We start from the raw sequence: 13743 nt of genomic DNA, 5'->3' as shown, positions 1-13743 counted from the left end.
AGCCTATCCTCGTATTCCAGCATCTCCATCCCCTTAATCAATTTGGACGCCCTCCTCTGAACCTTTTCTAGTACAAGGAGTTCCTTTTTGTAGTATGGTGCCGAAAATTGTGCACAGTATTCAAGATGTGGCCTCACTAGGGATTTATATAATGGGAGTATAACACTAATACCTTGTTTGCCTTCTTTGCTGCAATCCTACTTTGGATACTGCTGCTAAGTTTATCTATGTGAACACCTAAGTCTTTTTCCAGTACAGAATCTGCTAATTTTACCCCTTTTAGTATGTAGGTAGTATGTTTTTCCTTGCTACCAAAGTACATTACCTTACATTTGTCTGTAGTGAACCTCATTCTCCATTCTACTGCCCATGCTTCCAGTTTAAATAAATCGTTCTGAAGAGACTCAGCATCCCCCACCGAATTTATAACCTTACACAGTTTGGTATCGTCTGCAAAAATTGACACCATGCTCTCTAGTGGTAGAAGTACAGACCCTTGTGGCACACCACTTAAGTACTTCAGTCCAATTTTAAAAAGTTCCATTTAGCACAACTCGCTGCTCCCTATTATATAACCAATTTCTCACCCAAGTGCATATTGTGCTTCCTAGCCCCAGTTCGTGTAACTTGTAAATAAGTCTCATGTGCGGTACTGTGTCGAAAGCTTTAGCCAGGGCCGTTTTAAGACAGGAGGAGGCCCGTGTACAGCCTTCTGCATCAGGGGCCGCCTCCTCTCTGACGATGCACAAGGATTTAATACTTACCTCCTCGGAGTTCCCCGGCGGTGCCGTCCTTCTCCGCAGCGGCAACAGAGTCTGAGCACAGACTCTATTGTGCATGCGCAAACCTCCGGGAAAATGGTGCGGCAGCCATTTTCCTGAAGATTTTCTTAATGCGCATGAACAAAACTCCAGAAAAATGGCCGCCGCGCCACGTTTCTGGAGTTTTCAGCAAGCGCAATAGAGTATGTACCCCCTAGTGTTCAGACTCTATTGCGCTGCCGAGAAGGGATGGCTCCGACGTGTGTCGAAGTCGAAAAATATTGCAGTACACACATCATGTACAAACTACACACAGATGGTCTCCGTGCGCGTACTTGTTCTGCCGTGCGTGCGCATATTCGCAATTTGCATATGGTCGCTCCCGCGGTCCTGCGTATTAGCGCGTGGTATGCGTAATTACGGTAGTGTTTGTAATCGCATGGAAAAGCCATAAAAACACATTACATATTTAATCCAAATAGTGCACAATCTACACATAGTCTCCCTGCACCACACCAGCGAGTTACACATGTTTAAATGGTACCAGCTGTAGGGTGTTTTAAGAGCAATATTCCGGTGTTAGTTTGCAGAAGATTGCAAGCTCCTGAGAATAGTTATGCACAGGAGCAGAATATAAATATTAACTGTATTTACTGTACACTTGATATGCGGCGGGAACCCAGAGGAGAACATCTGCAACTGCACCTGAAACAGACATCGCCCACCTATTCAAACCGACCTATGACCTCTTCTGTACTGTAAATGACCATACCTGTGTCCAATGGACAAAGGGATTACATCTTCCATTGTGTTCGGTTTTCGACAAATGTATAAATAGCCAGCTGCAGGCCAGGTCACTCTCTCAATCTCTGAAGGTCATCACCCTTGATGACTGAGGACCGGACCGGGAAGCGCAGGGGAAACCATTCGTATGTACCATTGACTGTAGCCATTTTTCTTATTGTATTGTATTGTTATTATTGTAACCCTCTACTAGTAAAGAACCGTTGGTGGGTCAGATCCCAACATAGTCTTTGAAATACAAATTGGTGTCGTGTCTCTCTTTCCCTGCTAGTGTTATATAAGTGAAATCTAGTCACACGTGTAGCTGCAAAGTGCTCACAGCGTGTCTTTGTGTGTGTACGCACCGCGTGTACTTTGTACGACCATCGCAGCGTTTGTATGCAAAGTGCGTACACGGTACGGGTCTTTGTACGCAAACTGGGTAAAAAGTACGTAAGCTAAGGATTGATTACAGCGGCCGCAGCGGCTCCATTTAGAGTGTATTGAATGTCTTTTTAAAGTGTTGCTTTTAGTCCTGTAAGTAAATCAACATTTACACGTGGGACTCCAGAGAGGTAAGTATTAAACAAATGGGTGCAGTGTGTGCGGGGTGGGCCCCCTGGACCTCGGGGCCCGTGTGCCCCGCACACACTGCACCCATTATAGATACGCCAATGACTTTAGCAAACTCTAAAAAGATTACATCCACCTCCTTACCCTGATCTAGGTTCCCACTAACTGTTTCATAAAAGCCTGGAGGCATAGTTAGAAGAATTAGACAGTATATTAATAAATTTGAAATTGATAAGACTGGGTGAATTACAAAAAAATACAAATGGATCACCATGCGGAATACGGCTAAATTTAGATTTTTTACATTCAAAACAACTTTTGAATGTATACGATTACTATGTATCTAATTATACAACATTGGGGGTAATTCCAAGTTGATCGCAGCAGGAAATTTTTTAGCAGTTGGGCAAAACCATGTGCACTGCAGGGGAGGCAGATATAACATTTGCAGAGAGAGTTAGATTTGGGTGGGTTATTTTATTTCTGTGCAGGGTAAATACTGGCTGCTTTATTTTTACACTGCAAATTAGATTGCAGATTGAACACACCACACCCAAATCTAACTCTCTCTGCACATGTTATATCTGCCCCCCCTGCAGTGCACATGGGCCCTCATTCCGAGTTGTTCACTCGCTAGCTGCTTTTAGCAGCATTGCACACACTAAGCCGCTGCCCTCTGGGAGTGTATCTTAGCTTAGCAGAATTGCGAACGAAAGATTAGCAGAATTGCGAATAGAAATTTCTTAGCAGTTTCTGAGTAGCTCGAGACTTACTCCTACATTGCGATCAGTTCAGTCAGTTTCGTTCCTGGTTTGACGTCACAAACACACCCAGCGTTCGCCCAGACACTCCCGCGAACCTTGCGCATGCGCAGTAAGCGACTAATCGCAGTATAGCGAAAATCGGCAACGAACGAACAACTCGGAATGACCCCCATGGTTTTGTCCAATTGCTAACAGAATTCCTGCTGCGATCAACTTGGAGTTACCCCCATTGTACATTATACCACGTTTACACCGAAAGCAGTGGAAGACCTGGCTTTTACCCAGCATTTGAAGCATGGGTTGGTTTCTGGTCCCAGCTCTGTACCCCTTTCAGACAGAAGAAATTGCCGGGTCAACTTTGGTCCTTCTTCTGTGTGGATCCGGGTTGCAATTCTTGAGTCTTTGACCATATTAAAAGCCGGGTTGAAGTCCCGTAATTTTCGATCCGGGTTGACCCTTTCGCGCAGAAAAGAGCCTGGGTTGGCCCAGCAAACTACCGGGTCCAAAAGCTTTACCTGGCAATTTCTTTTTCTGTCTGAAAGGGATATTACTTACACATCATATACTAAACTCAGAATAGAATGCTCTATGCTACACACTATTCTGTCTTTATTTTATAAAACTCCAGTCTGACCTAAGAAATGCAATAAACAGAATGTATGACAGTATACGTTCAAGATACCGGCTGTCGGGATCCCAGGAGTCAGAATATCAAACGCCGTAATCCAGACCACTGACACTGGAATCGTGAACAGGTCAACATCCCAACATCAGAATCCCGAAAATGAGTAAAGGGAGGTTTAGGGTTTGGCTGCGGGGGAGGCTGGGGGGGAAGGGGTATTAGCTTTAGGTGCCACCTGAGGGTTAAGGTTAGGCTTAATGTGTGGGGGGAGGGGAGGTTAGGGTTAGGCTGTGGGGAGGGGGGTTAAGTTTAGGCACTGGAGGTGTTAGGCTGGCTAAGGGTGGGTTAGGGTTGTAGGAGGGGGTACAAGTTATAATACTTACCTCGCCCCTGTCGGAATTGTGACCATAGGGATGCCGGCGTTGATATTGTGAGCGCCGGCATCCCGTCCATCGTTCACGCATACCGATCCCTGTATGACTATTGCACCGCTATTGTCACATTTACAACTAACACTGTAAGCACGGGGCCTAGTACAGAGTTTTCTGACAAATGTGCAGAATTACACTCAAAAAGGCCCATGCCAAAGAGAGGTTTATGCCCACATGCTGGGCACCATATAGCGTAAAGCATCTAATAATTCTGTTGATACAACAGTCATTATCAGGATGTAGTGGGTATCCCGATGGAAGGGATCCCAGTGGTCAGAAGACAAGAGCCAGAATCCCGACACCTGTCAGAATGCAGATGCCGGAATCCCAAACATAAGTATGCCGGGGAGGGATAGGGATTAGGGATAAATAAGGGATAAATTGAGAGCGTGCCTGTCAGGATTTTAGGCAGTCGGGATGCCGGTGTCGGTATTCTCTCTGTCGGCATCCTGATGGTGGGTTTCCCCTACCCAACCCTCATTACCATCTTAATGATGAAGACTCATTTTAAGTGTAGTTTTTCTTTTTCATAAAAAAATAAATCAAATATGATTAAAATAAAAATGGGGCATGTGGATATTATATTATTATTATTATTATTATTATTATTATTATTATTATTATTATTATTATAAATACCAATATTTGTATAGCGCACACATAGGGGGTCATTCCGAGTTTATCACACGCTGCAACTTTATGCTGCTCGTGCGATCAACTAGACGCCGCCTATGGGGGAGTGTTTTTTTGCATAGGAAGGCTGCGATCACTTGTGCAGCCCTGCTATGCAAAAATGAGATTTATGGTAAGAACTTACCGTTGTTAAATCTCTTTCTGCGAGGTACACCGGGCTCCACAGGGAATGACATTGGGGTGTAGAGTAGGATCTTGATCCGAGGCACCAACAGGCTAAAAGCTTTGACTGTTCCCTCAATGCATAGCGCCACCTCCTCTATAACCCCGCCTCCGTGAACAGGAGCTCAGTTTTTGTTAACCAGGCTAATGCAGTAGCAGGCAAAAGAGACGACAACTACACCACACTCTCACGACAGGAGAAAGTGTCAGCGGCTAATGCCATACCAACCTAAAGAAGCTAAGTGCGTCAGGGTGGGCGCCCTGTGGAGCCCAGTGTACCTCGCAGAAGAGATTTAACAATGGTAAGTTCTTACCATAAATCTCGTTTTCTGCTGCGGGGTACACTTGGCTCCACAGGGAATGACATTGGGGATGTCCTAAAGCAGTTCCTTATGGGAGGGGACGCACTGTAGCGGGTACAAGAACCCAGCGCCCACAGGAAGCATCCTGGGAGGCGGAAGTATCGAAGGCATAGAACCTTATGAACGTGTTCACTGGGGACCACGTAGCCGCCTTGCACAATTGTTCAAGGGTCGCACCACAGCGGGCCGCCCAAGAAGGTCCAACCGACCGAGTAGAATGGGCCTTAATGGTAACAGGAGCTGGAAGTCCAGCCTGTACATAAGCATGTGCAATCATGATTTAATCCATCTGGCCAGGGTCTGCTTGTGAGCAGGCCAGCCACGTTTGTGAAAACCAAACAGAACAAAGAGAGAATCCGACTTCCTGATGGAGGCAGTTCTCTTCACATAGATACGGAGAGCCCTACCACATCCAAAGACCACTCTTTGGAAGACAATTCAGGAGAGGCAAAGGCCGGAACCACAATCTCCTGATTAAGGTGGAAAGAAGGCACCACCTTAGGTAAATACCCGGGATGTGTTCTAAGAACCGCCCGATCACGGTGAAAAATCAGATACGGTGACCTGCAAGACAAGGCACCCAAATCCGACACCCGTCTAGCAGAGGCAATAGCCAGCAGAAACAATACCCTAAGAGAAAGCCACTTAAGGTCTGCAGATTCAAGAGGCTCAAACGAAGACCCAACCACCGACAAGTCCCAAGGGGCCACAGGCGGAACATAGGGAGGTTGAATCCGCAACACACCCTGAGTGAACGTATGTACATTAGGTAATGTCGCAATTTTTCTCTGGAACCAAACCGACGAGGCAGAAATTTGAACCTTGATGGAGGCCAGACGAAGGCCCAAGTCCAGGCCTTATTGTAGAAAGGCTAAAAGTAAGCATAATGATTGTTAGATGTGCACCAAGCAAAGTAAGAATTCCAGACCCTATGGTAAATCCAAGCAGAAGATGGTTTCCGGGCCTTCAACATGGTTTGATTGACCGCCTCAGAAAATCCCTTGGCCCTCAAGACGGAAGCTTCAAGAGCCACGCCGTCAAAGCCAACCGGGCTAAATCCTGATATACACAGGGACCCTGAACAAGTATATGTGGGCGCTGTGGAAGTAGAAGGGAACACTCTATCGAGAGACCCTGAAGGTCTGAAAACCAATGCCGTCTGGGCCACGCGGGAGTCCTTCTTGCTTGAACTTCCTTATTACTCTGGGCAGGAGTGACACCTTAGGAAACACGTATGGCAGCTGAAAGTTCCATGGAATCGCCAGTGCGTCCATGAACGCTGCTAGAGGATCCCTTGTCCTTGCTCCGAAGACCGGAATCTTGTGATTGTGTCGAGACGCCATCAGGTCCACATCTGGAAGGCCCCACCTATTCACGAGGAGTTGAAACATTTCTGGATGGAGGCTCCACTCTCCAGCGTGTATGTCCTGATGACTGAGAAAGTCCGCTTCCCAGTTTAGGACCCCCGGAATGAATACTGCTGATATGGTTCGCAGATGGCGTTCCGCCCGCTGAAGAGTCCGTGATACTTCCCTCATTGCCATGCAGCTTCGATTGCCGCCTTGATGATTGATGTATGCCACCGTGGTGGCGTTGTCCGCCTGTACTTGAACAGGTCTGTTCTGTATTAAATGCTGGGCCAAGTTCAATGACTTGAACACTGCCTGTAATTCCAGAATGTTTATCGGAAGGAGAGACTCCTCCTTGGTCCACCGACCCTGAAGGGAGTGTTGCTCCAACACCGAGCCCTACCCTCTCAGACTGGCGTCCGTCATCAGAAGGATCCAGTTGGAGATCCAGAAGGGATAACCCCTGCGCAATCGCTGGTCCTGAAGCCACCAACTCAGTGACAGATGGACCTCCGGAGACAAGGAGATCATTTGAGACCTGATCCGGTGAGGCACGCCATCCCACTTGGCAAGAATCAGCTTCTGAAGAGGGCGGGAATAGAATTGAGCGTACTCCACCATGTTGAAAGCCGACTCCATGAGACCTAGCACTTGCATTGCCGAATGTATCGACACTTGCGGACGAGATAGGAAGCATCGAATCCTGTCCTGAAGCTTCAAGACATTCTCCTGACACAAGAACAACCGCTGGTTGTGAGTGTCCAACAACGCCCCCAGGTGCACCATGCTCTGGGCAGGGACCAGGGAAGATTTCTTCCAGTTGATGAGCCACCCGTGGGCTTGCAGAAACTGGAGCGTCAGATCCAGATGGCGTAGGAGAATTTCTGGGGAATTTGCCAGGGTCAACAAGTCGTCCAGGTATGGTAGGATCCTGACCCCTTGACAGCGGAGCACAGCCGTCATTACCGCCATGACCTTGGTGAAAACTCACGGAGCCGTGGTCAAACCAAAAGGTAATGCCCAAAATTGGTAATGGAGGTTGTCAACCGCAAACCTCAGGTACTGCTGATGCGACATTGCAATGGGAATATGCAGGTAAGCATCCTGTACAGTATGTCCAGGGAGACCATATAATCCCCAGGTTCCAATGCCAGAACAATAGAGCGAAGAGTTTCCATATGAAACTTGGAGACTCACAAATTTGTTCAAGGACTTTAGGTTGAGAATGGGCCGGGAGGACCCATTCTGTTTCGGGACTAGGAACAGCGGTGAATAGTACCCCTTGCCTCTCTGAGCCAGAGGCACCTGTACTACCACTCCTGTGTCCAGGAGGGACTGTACCACCGAATGAAGAGTTTATTGTCTTCACCTAATCCGAAGGGACGTCTGTCAGGCAGAATCGATGAGGGGGACGATTTTTGAAGGATACGGCATAACCTCGAGTGACGACTTCCCATACCCAGGTATCGGAAGTGGTCTTCAACCATTCCTGGGTATACCCTAGAAGTTGGCCCCCCACCCTGGGATCCCCCAGAGGGAGGCCCGCCCCGTCATGCGGCAGGCTTGTCAGTCTTGGAAGCAGGCTGACGGGCAGCCCAGGCCCATTTGGGTTTGGGCTTATTGGATTTGGAAGGATGAAAGGAGCGAAAGGAAGTAATCTTAGCCTTCGGTACCGAAGGAGCAGTACTAGGTAGACAAGCTGTTTTAGCAGAAGCTAAGTCAGCCACTATCTTGTTGCGGTCTTCTCCGAAAAGGATGCCTCCCTTAAAAGGGTGTACCTCCAGGGTTTTCTTAGAGTCCAGATTCACGGACCAGGACTGCAACCATAGGATCCGGCAAACCAGTATGGACGTGGTAGAAGCCTTGGCTGCCAGAATAACGGCATCAGAAGCCGCCTCTTTAATGTAATGAGTAGCCGTGAGAATATACGATAAGCATTGTCTAGCATGATCAGCAGCGTTGGAAGACATCTCAGCTTCCAACTCCTGAGCACACGCTTCAATAGCCTCTGTAGGCCATGTCGCTGTAATAGTGGGCCGATGCGCAGCACCTGCTAGGGTGTAAATCGCCTTTAAACAACCCTCCACACGCTTATCCGTCGGTTCTTTTAGAGACATGATGGTAGTTGCTGGCAGAGCTGAGGATACCACCAGCCGCGCCACCTGCGAATCCACCAGCGGGGGTGTTTCCCAATTTTTACTTAGCTTCGCAGCGAGGGGATAGCGAGCCAGCATCTTTTTGTGAGGTGTTAATTTCTTTCCTGGATTTTTCCAGGACTCCTGACGTATGTCAACTTTATGATCAGAATGAGGTAAAACTTGTTTAACCACTTTCTGACATTTAAATCTGTCCGGTTTCTTAGGGGCAGCATCAGGCTCCGGGTCATCAGTAATTTGAAGAATGAGCCTAATAGCCTCCAACAAGTCAGGAACATCCATCTGTGAAACAGATTCCCCATCAGAAGCGTCAGGATCAGAATCTGTGGGGTCAGTATAAACGCCATCCTCATCAGACAAGGTGTCTGGGACGTTGGTGGATTGTGATGAAGTAATGGCCCGCTTTGAGGACCCCTTGGTCTTAGGCGGGCGAGGGTTAGACTTCTGAGTAGTCAGTGATTGGTTCAATTGCTGTAACTGAGCAGACAGTTGATCTGCCCATGGTGGGTTAACCGCAGGGACCATAAGCGTTTGTACCGGCACAGGAGGTCCCATAGGGGGCGTTAGTCTAGTTACCAGCATTTTCAATAGCGTGGAGAAAGTAGCCCAAGGTGGGTCATTTTGAACCCCCGTTGCTACGATCCCACTGGGGGGTAAGGAACCCCCAGAACCCTGAGCTGCTATATTTTCCTCAAATGTGTCTGCAGTGTCACCACCACACAATGTGGGATCAGCCCCAGCACCATTGCCCTTTGAAGCTGACATATTCAAAAGCTCAATGCAAGGCAACACAGTACAATATCAGCAGCACAATACCTGACAAGAACCCCCTGTGCAGTGTAACAGCACAAACAGGGAATTCAAGAGGTATATGGTGACTAAAAATCACAGAGAAAAATACACACTGAGTATATCTTGTGAAATACCTATATCAAATAATAAACCTGATGCACTTAGCCCCCTCAGGTTATAGAATATAGGGATAGCAATCTGAGTGAGATACACGAAATGGAGGTCACACAGCAGCTATATGCACACACACATAGTCACATTATACAATGCAGAAATTATGACATGCAATAAAACTGCACTGGACTAGCAATACAAAGTAGTACTAAGTATAGCTATATACTCAATAGATATAACAATGCACAGTAAAGACTGGATGTATATCATATCACAGGGTACTTTTACTATATATAGCCCTGACTAAATGCACTCTTTCTTAACTAACACTGTCAGCAGATATGTAGAATACTTAAGTGTCCTGTAAAATGCACAGCGTTGACATGCAGGCGGCTTTATAGAGGAGGATTTGCCCAAACAGTCCCAGGATCAGCTCTGCTTGCTATAATGGCGCCCAAACACTGACAGGGAGTGAGGGAGAGAGAGAGGTGCAGCTCCAGGGTGGGAACACTTACTCAAAATGGCGCCCTGGGGCTGGGGGAGGTGCTACAGGTCAAAGCCTTATCAACCTGCTGGACTTCACCACTGGGTACTATGGGCTATATAATAAAGTTTTTTTGTCAAAACCGACCTGTGCCCTTGCCCTGGTGGTCTAGTGGGGTCCCTGTACTGCCACAGTGTCCACGCCAAAGCGCGCGGCTCGCTTCCCACCGTCCGCGCGGGATCACGATTTCCAGCGGGTCCCGTCTGAGGGACCCACTTACCTCCTCCCTGAGTGCGGCCACGTGATCCTGGAGAGCAGCGGTGGTGTGTGTGACTAACTTGAGAGAAACCGGAGCCTCCACTGTAGGTACTCGGCAACTAGGGCGCGGGAGTATACAGCGCCACTGGGGGAGGTGATGCAGCTGCAGCAGGAGATGTCTGACTGACATCTAACACAGTGCCTTTGCTGCAGCCCTTGAAGTCTTAATTTTTCACTTTAAAAGCTCTTCTCAGGGCTGCTGGAGCAGCCCCAGTTGTATGCCTGCACTGCATGACACCAACTACAAAAGTGAGCTCCTGTGCACGGAGGCGGGGTTATAGAGGAGGCGGCGCTATGCATTCTGGGAACAGTCAAAGCTTTTAGCCTGTTGGTGCCTTGGATCAAGATCCTACTCTACACCCCAATGTCATTCCCTGAGGAGCCCAGTGTACCCCGCAGCAGAAAAAAGTTTTGTGTAAAACAAGACCAGGGTAAGAGTTACTTACCCTGTGCGATGAATCCAGCGTTGCAGGTCCTGGAATTGATGTCAGACATCCGCCCTCCAAACGCCTGGACACGCCTGCGTTCGGATCTCCACTGCCAGAAAACAGTGAGTTGACGCCCCGGAATGCCTTCCTCCTGTCAATCTTCTTGCGGTCGCTGCTGCGACCTCTTTCTTCGTTAGCGGCGTTGCTGCCCGGCGACGGCCGGCAACAGTCAACGACGCGCCTGCGCAATGCGGCCGCCGCACACCCGCAGTTCTGACCCGATCGCACGGCTGCGAAGAAGAGCAACTTGCAATCGGGTCGGAATGACCCCCATATTCCGCAGCACTTTACAGAGACCATTTGGCCACTCACATCAGTCCCTGCCCCAGTGGATCTTACACTCTATAGAGTGAATTATAGCCCTCATTCCGAGTTGTTCGCTCGGTAATTTTCTTCGCATCGCAGCGATTTTCCGCTAATTGCGCATGCGCAATGTTCGCACTGCGCCAAGTAAATTTGCTAAGAAGTTTGGTATTTTACTCACGGCATTACGAGATTGTTTCTTCGTTCTGGTGATCGGAGTGTGATTGACAGGAAGTGGGTGTTTCTGGGCGGAAACTGGCCGTTTTATGGGTGTGTGTGAAAAAACGCTGCCGTTTCTCGGAAAAACGCGGGAGTGGCTGGAGAAACGGGGGAGTGTCTGGGCGAACGCTGGGTGTGTTTGTGACGTCAAACCAGGAACGACAAGCACTGAACTGATCGCACTGGAAGAGTAAGTCTCGAGCTACTCAGAAACTGCACAGAGAAGTCTTTTCGTAATATTGCGAATACTTCGTTCACAATTCTGCTAAGCTAAGATACACTCCCAGAGGGCGGCGGCTTAGCGTGTGTAATGCTGCGAAAAGCGGCTAGCGAGCGAACAACTCGGAATGAGGACCTATGTCAGGAGCCAGTTAACCTACCAGTATATTTTTGGATTGTGGGAGGAAACAGGAGTACCCAGAGGAAGCTCACGCAAGCCAGAGAGAATATACAAACTCCACACTGTAAGGGCCATGGTGGGAATCATGGTGGTTTCAATATCAGTACAAAAATGCTAATAGTTACAGCACACAATGGAAATATATTGAAGTTATTGGCTGTATACTGCAGCTAATAAACACCCAAGTGGCTTGGAGCACTGGTCACAAGGACGACGCCGGAATCCCGGCAGCTGGCATCCTGAACTTAAGTATGTCAGGGAGGGTTACAGCTAGGCTGAGGGGGGAAGGGGGGGATTTGGGTAGGGTTATGCTGCAGGGAGGGAGGTTAGGTTTAGGCACTAAGTAGGGGGGTTAGGGTTAGGCTGCGGGGGGGGGGGGTATTGTTAGGGGACAGGCTGCGGAAAAGAAGGGTTACAGGGGTAGAGGGGGAGGGTTATAACACTTACATGGTGTCAGGATTCTGCACGCTGAGATGCCTCTGTCGGTATTCTGACCGCTGGTATCCCAACAGCCGGGAACCTGATACCATACCCTGCAAAAACAAGGGTTTCTTGACGTGTAAAACGACTTTAGATACTGCTCCTGCTTTTGTCATGTTATTGAATAAACAGGTGTGTCCAATCGAGCGCAGTCATCATTATCAACTCTTCCGTCATCACTATCAACTTTACATCTACACCAGCGTCAGAGCTGACGGCAGTCAGACCTCTCCAGGAGGTTGTATTTGAGATTTTTCTGCAGCCATGTTTGCCTAAACTAACTTCAGACTACACAATCAGAACACTGTTTTACTGACAAATCCAAAGTTTTCTGCATATTTTAACTTGCTATATAGATAATAATATGGATATACTAGTAACTGAATATCTATTCTAAACAAAATCTCCATAGTATATTTACCAGCATTTTACATTATTACAATACAGCAGAGGTTCTCAAACGCAGTCCTCAAGGCACCCCAGCGGTCCAGGTTTTAGTTACATCCATGGCTCAGCACAGATGGTTAAATCAAATTGACAAAGGTGCTAATTAAGTCACCTGTGGTCAAGCATGGATACATTTAAAACCAGGACCATTGGGGTGCCTTGAGGACCGCGTTTGAGAACATCTGCAATACAACACAACACATGGGACTAGATTTACTAAAGGTGTGGACACACTAGACGATATCGTGTACGATGTGTCCAATTTAGGCACATCGTTCACAATATCGTTCCAGTGTGTAATTGTGTATGCACTATAGCGTTGACGATGAACGCTCCTGCGTATCATCATCAACATCCTGTATGCAGGTCCGACGGGCGACATTGCCAGCGAGGGCTATGCTGCATTAGGCCCCTCTGCCGTCATTTGTTGCTGCCGGCAAAGGCAAGTGTGTATGCTGATGCTGGCACCTCCGCCGGGTCCCGTCGCTGATGACATCGTATAGTTTGCGAGTCGTCTAGTGTGTACATAGCTTAACCGTCGGTTTTGACATTGACTGATAGATTTAAAGCGGCAACAGAAATAAATAATAAACCAGGTTGGCACTTTAATTCCAGCAGTCAAAGCCACTGATCATTGGCGGCTTTGAAAAAACCAAAGAATAGTAAACCAACGGTCAATGGGGGTCATTCCAAGTTGTTCGCTCATTGCCGATTTTCGCAACGGAGCGATTAAGGCAAAAATGCGCATGCGCATGGTTCGCAGTGCGCATGCGGTTAGTATTTTAACACAAAACTTAGTAGATTTACTCACGCCCGAACGAAGATTTTTCATCGTTGAAGTGATCGTAGTGTGATTGACAGGAAGTGGGTGTTTCTGGGCGGAAACTGGCCGTTTTCTGGGAGTGTGCGGAAAAACGCAGGCGTGTCAGGGAAAAACGCGGGAGTGTCTGGAGAAACGGGGGAGTGGCTGGCCGAACGCTGGGCGTGTGTGTGACGTCAAACCAGGAACGAAACTGACTGAACTGATCACTATGTGTGAGTA

This window comes from Pseudophryne corroboree, chromosome 5 (genome assembly GCF_028390025.1).
Source record: "Pseudophryne corroboree isolate aPseCor3 chromosome 5, aPseCor3.hap2, whole genome shotgun sequence".
Taxonomy (NCBI): domain Eukaryota; kingdom Metazoa; phylum Chordata; class Amphibia; order Anura; family Myobatrachidae; genus Pseudophryne; species Pseudophryne corroboree.
Note: the sequence above shows the minus strand (reverse complement) of the source record.